Genomic DNA, 6,308 nt, shown 5'->3' with positions numbered 1-6,308 from the left:
ATATTGATTCTCAACATCTAGTAATATCTGGCGTAACTGATACAGTTGATGAGACAAAAATCATATTAACAGTTTTCACCATTGTGGCCAAAACACTATTCAGGTTTTTTGTCTTGGCACACAATATGCCTTCTGGAAAATCAAACTATAGACAGGCTAACTAACATACGGAGGCTGGTTATCTATAATTGAATAATTTGAGATTCCGTCATTGCGTCTGAGATGCTCCAAGCGCTTTTGAAGCTAAGGAAGAACACCTTTATTGTCACACCCCGTTAGAGTGATCAGCCCTTTAAATAGGATGGAACACCTTCGGTTGCGAGATATACCCGATTGATAAGCACTGATCCAGTCTAGTCTATCTCCATCTCCTACTTCAACCACCTTCGCTTTATGGCGTAACAATAACGAGGACGTGAATATGGCGGCGCTACCTGGCGAAATCGTCCGGCCCGCGACATGATAATTAGTTATCACAAGAATACGGCCCGCCGCTTCATAATGAGTTTCAATCTGCAGTGCAGCGCTGCATGAAAAAATGATATAATAGTAGCCTACATCGTATTAGTCTATAGCGCTGCACTGCAGATTGAAACTCATTATGAAGCGGCGGGCCGTATTCTTGTGAGACATTTTTGATGACTGGTTCCAAGTATCCTGTATCAGATCTGATGCTTACCCAGAATCTGTCTTTATCTGTTGGAATAATCATGTTCGGAATGTCAAAATGTTAGGATTGTCAAAAATTATAGTATCTTATGCGGCCAGGCCTTTGATATCACCCGAGAGTTTCACAGAAGCAAGTCGGACATGCCTTCAACTCGATAATGAACACTGAACAGTACACTCTATTAATTTGAGTCAGACTTTACTAATTTGCTAATTGGTTTGTACTCGGACTTGACCCGGTACTGAATTAAAATGATTCGACTCAACTTGAACTCTAGTTAAAATTAGAAAAGACAAATTGACTTGTGAGACTCGGAACTTTGCGACTTGTTTAAAATCCTGGTAGCAACCAAATGTGGCTATTGCATCATTGCTGGTTGACTAATTGGAGCGGAATGCCAGTAATGTACTTTGTGAAATGTTCTTGTGCTATATTTGTGAATCGAGTCTAATTTCTGATCTTACAGAAAATGCCACAATATAGCTTTATAGTGCGAGCACGAGCCAAGCGTGGTGTACAGAAATTTGCCATCATGTTTATGAGAATGAACTCTGCTTTGATATGAACTGATCTTGATGTTTGTTTCATCTTCCTCATTCGAAATTTTATTCAACTTCATAGTTTTTGCGTTTTCAGAAGTTCTATTTGTAATCAAATTCGAAAAAACGTATCTATAATAATAATTCTAGTTTGATTTGGTCCCGCTGAAACTATTCTAGTTGCGTAACTCTGATAGCAACGCGGACACTTCAGATCGCAAATCTCAAGACAGACACGAAAGTAGTATATCCAGTTCAACAACGGAATCCTCCCATTCGGACAGGCGGACGGACAGATCAAGGTCTCCGATACTCGAACGAGATATGTCGGGAAATTCACAGTTACGCACCGCTAACACTAGACTCGCACTTCTCCATCTTGACGCCGTCACGATGAAACGACAACGAAATAACAGCGATCATGACAATCCACGCCGTCGTGGAGACTCAGGAAAAGCCCAGCAAACACAGTACAGACCAAAGATGTAGAAAAGCCGAGCCGATATAGTAGATATTAGATCTCGGCAGGTCGTAGAAAGGGGGATTTTGTGTCGACTCAATTCAACGTCTTTTCCATGTCCTTCAATAATGTAAATATTATGCAGATGCTACAGCCTTTAAACATGGTGAGTAGAATGTAGATCCTACGTTAGAAGAAGAAGATCCTGATATAATAACCTGTTTTCTACCACTATGGGCTTAACCTGATCACGGCTGCGTACACACACCACATTATTTACTACATATTAATCACATTTGTGATAATTTAATTTCAAACGAATTGGCAATAATGCCGTTGTAAAAAATAAAACGAACAAACGAACGAATGTCTTTAGAAAGAAAGTGAAAACAGTCCTTATCATCAGGTTTCATCTTCTGATGAGCCAGTTAAATAACCAGCATGCGGCCTTTTTTTTCAACACCCTGCAGAAACAAAATGAAAATGATGATTAATAGCTAAGACATTCGTACTGCGAAAATGGCAGAGGTAGCGACTAACGAATGACTCCTACATTTTTTTCGCCCATACTTACTAAAATGGATTCGATTCTGAACTATTTCCACTCAAGTTTTCAAGTTTTATTATTATATTTTTTAATATTATATGACTAGAGAACTGACTTCAATCGTCACTTCTACTTGATTATCAAGATCAACGATGACTACTTCAGCACTCTTTGAAAACAGCCACTAACACAAAAAGAATTCTTGACTAAAATTTCTTCACATTCTGTCCAAAATGATCAATTCAACAATCCAAATGAATCAGTTATTTGGCAGCTAGTTGGAGAGATATATACTCAAGTCTAGAAAGTGGAATGATACTCTGCCTGGAAAGCTGAAGACCTAACAATATTGTGTACAGAGAACAAAACATTTGAGTGGCGGCACTGGTATAGACATTAATAAATTATTAGAATTGACAGCAAGATAACCAGCAAGACATTAAAATGAGAATTAGTGCAGTTTCTTAGGCTGTAGTGATACTCAGCCAGTAATTGACCTAGCAGAGAGCAAAACGTTGTAAATAAAGCGAGCAAAACCTCCGACAAATGATACGATAAAACTTTAGAATCGACAGTCTTACTAGAAGCAGAATAACAATCATGAGGGGTTAGAGAACAGAAGCCCGGGATGTGACCATCAGAAATTACTGCATACTGGCCGAACAAATCCATGACCACTAACAAATGGTCTTTCAATAGTCAATATTGATACCAAATGACACCACCCCTATTTCATAGCAACATTTAGCAAATACAGCGCTGGAGTCAACCTTATATAAGCCCTAACCAAACGCCCATTAGTTTTCCCACCTACTACTTCGCGGATGGAAATACGCATTAAAGCGAACGGACGCGACTTGTCACACTCTTGCTACTTCTGCTCCTTTTTTCTCTTCGTTCCTCTTCTCTGTCGCTTCCGCTTGAGGAGAGAAACAGTCGGCCGCATTTACGGATCGTGAATTCCCGGTGGGTGATTCTTCCTCGAATGGTCAGCACCTTGAAAATTGAGAACAATGTTGTTGCAAAATGCATGACAATTTGAAAGTTACATCATTCTAATTATTCCAGTTATGGCCGTGAATCGTTACAAGTGCGGTAACCATAAGAATTATTACTATACTTCAACTACAAATACAATATATTGTATAAAATGATTACCAATTCTTTTACGTTGATCGAGTCCCAAATAGATGAAATATGTCAAAGAATTTGCTAAATTTTTGTATAATTTGACAGATTCCGAAATCTTCTCAAAGTGCACCTTTCAAAAATTTGATATCAAGACTCCCAACATTTTACAATTCGAAGTTGGATGGCTTTACCAATACAAGCAAACAGTTTGTATCGCAATTGACAATTATGTAGAGAACGCTGCGAGACATATGAGTAGGCCTACCCTAAAACGTTTCTCTGACATGGACATTAGGGCTCTTAAAATATGACTTTTTTTCTCAAATCGTTCTGGCTACTTGATAAAATTGTTAGGTTACCTAATTTAAGCCTAAACACAAAATTTGGTTCAATTCCAGCCAGTAACCGCTTTGCTACAGGAGAAGAAAGTTTCTATTCATTATATAAAAATAAATAGGTAATAAAAATTTGAAAATTTTCTGTTCACCCCATGAAAGTGTTAGGCTGTCTATAGAAACGATGCTCACCAAATTTGGTTCAATTCCAACCAGTGGAAGCGGAGATATTGCCGTCGAAAAATTTGGATTTGAATAAAATAGTATTTACGGTGACCGATTCTTTGTTTACTTATTAAAGTTGTGCTCACCGTAAGTACTATTTTATTAAAATCCAAATTTTTCGACAGCAATAACTCCGCTTCCACTGGTTGGAATTGAACCAAATTTGGTGAGCATCGTTTCTATAGACAGCCTAACACTTTCATGGGGTTAACAGAAAATCTTCAAATTTTTTATTATTCATTTTTATATAATAAATAGGAACTTTCTTCTCTTGTAGCAAAGCGGATACTGGCTGGATTTGAACCATATTTTGTTTGTAGGCTTAAATTAGGTAACCTAACAATTTTATCAAGTAGCCAGTACGATTTGAGAAAAAAAGTCATTTTTGAAGAGCCCTACTGTTCATGACCGTCCACGTTTAGAGTTGCATCTCAAAGATGCTAAAATAAGCCTAAATATAATCCAAGCAATACGATCGTCCACTTTGACTGACTGAATTTCTACAAACACCTTGATAGCTTCCACATCTTACGTTTATATATACCGTACTGTCTGCTATCGGCACAACAAAGTAGGCCTATTTAAAAATACCAAAACAGATTCAACATACCACATCTCTTGCAAACTTCTTTGAATCCTCCTTTGTGGTGAGTTGCTTTGGAATTCTTCTAGGATCAATTCCGATATTGTTTTATCATATACAATCTATGGCGGAATAAAAGTTTCGGATAAGTTCTAAAACGAACACAATTTTCCACACAAAAGTCAATTGCCACACGAAATGCCAAATGCTACGGTCTCATTTTACAAGGTATGGCGAGGAAACGTAGTGGTACGTTCCATTATAGCTAAACACCAATGAATTGCGGGTTCTAGCGTGACACGTCGACTCCATAATTCCTACCGAAGTGTTGGCCGTTTATCTAGGCTCCTCCTCGCCATCTGATTCGCATAGCCATGTCTTAAAAAGCCTAGGAGTGGGCCGTGCTGTAAGTGGGCAGATGGTTGCCGATGCACCCGGCACTTGGTGAATTCGGCCGCACAAACTCGGCACTTGGTGAATTCGGCCCTCGGGAAATTTTGAAATGAAGTGTATTTACAGCTATTAATATGAATTATCAAACTAATAATAGTATTATCAAGTGATTCGTCAATCTTGTAAGGAGGTCAGGGCATCCGTAGATCGCGCAGTCACGGCGTGATTAGATCACGGATTGCGTAGCCACGGGAAATAACACAGTGCTCATATACCGACCACGCGCGGTCTGCTTGGAATCGATGGCGTGAGTCACGGGCCTGTGTCGTGTAAGTTTTGAGAAGATGGATCTTGGCGTTGTATGTGAGATCAAAACTGTGGAACATCAAGCGGCGCTTCTTCGTTTATCGATCACGACAAGCCAGTGTTCCTCATCAACAAATGTTTCGCATGATCACGTCAAAATAAATTATTTTTTTGCCTTTGGAGAGACGATTCCACTCTGGGATTAGGGTGTCTCGATAACACGGTTGAAGGATCCCAAGATTACGAGATCTACCACGAGCCACGACACGTTTAAATTTCCTTTTTGATACTGTTCATTCATACTAAATGCATTTCTAATGCGAAGGTGTTCTAGTGCCAATTCCTCCAAGGGCCGAGTTCACCAAGTGAAGAGCGTCGCGTTATTTCCCGCAATTACGCAATCTGTGATCTAATCACGCCGTGACTGTGTGATCTACGCATGCCCTGACCGCCGTACAACATTGACAACCACTCAAAGTGCCAAGTTCACCGGCAAACATTCCAGTAACCAATCATGGTGACCGGTACCGCTACGAGATCTACCACGGCCGAATTCACCAAGTGCCGAGTTTGTGCGGCCGAATTCACTAAGTGCCGAGTTCACTGGTAATCGGGCAGATACGGAATAATAATAAGAAGAACCGGCCTGGTGTAAAATGATCAGTGTAGTCGAACCACCACCATGTACACCACAAACAAACAAATAAACATCTAACAAGGAAAAGAAATTACCTTTGCAGCCTTTGACAAACACAGTTACCATTGAAACCAGCAATTAAGGTCTTATTCGAAAGCAGAATAACAACTGTTTTAGTGGACATATCAAATCAAATGTTGGAAAGTTCATGTAAAATAGCCCAAAATATTATCTTACTGTGACCATATTCCATCAATATGGTCTGGCTAGCCAAATTCTCTGGGCCAACATAATCAAGCTGCGTTTGGTTTCAACGATTAATAATCTTGTCACTGGATTCGAGGTATGATTGCACTCAAATATCAAATTTTGCTCCATTAATCAACATCAAGTTGAAAATGTCCATTCTTGCACCAACTTTTATAAAATCATGAATTAGTGTTCTACAGGAATGTATCTATATGACTTATATACCTAGAAAA

The 6,308-nt window shown here is 39.2% G+C and overlaps 1 long non-coding RNA gene across 2 annotated transcripts; it reads right to left on the bottom strand.

Moving 5' to 3' along the window:
* Window positions 1-1,959: 1,959 nt before the first annotated feature.
* Window positions 1,960-5,910, bottom strand: LOC145443288 (uncharacterized). Of its 2 annotated transcripts, XR_013916377.1 has the most exons (3): window positions 4,518-5,910; window positions 3,027-3,212; window positions 1,960-2,133 (listed from the first exon to the last, which is right to left on the bottom strand). It is a non-coding gene; the product is annotated as an uncharacterized LOC145443288 (long non-coding RNA). The 2 variants fall into 2 exon arrangements; XR_013916376.1 differs by lacking the exon at window positions 4,518-5,910 and having other exon boundaries at window positions 3,027-4,382.
* Window positions 5,911-6,308: the final 398 nt, after the last annotated feature.

Source organism: Botryllus schlosseri, chromosome 7 (genome assembly GCF_051294905.1).
Source record: "Botryllus schlosseri isolate E-star chromosome 7, Bs_hap1, whole genome shotgun sequence".
Lineage (NCBI taxonomy): Eukaryota > Metazoa > Chordata > Ascidiacea > Stolidobranchia > Styelidae > Botryllus > Botryllus schlosseri.
This window is presented reverse-complemented; position numbering and strand designations above follow the sequence as displayed.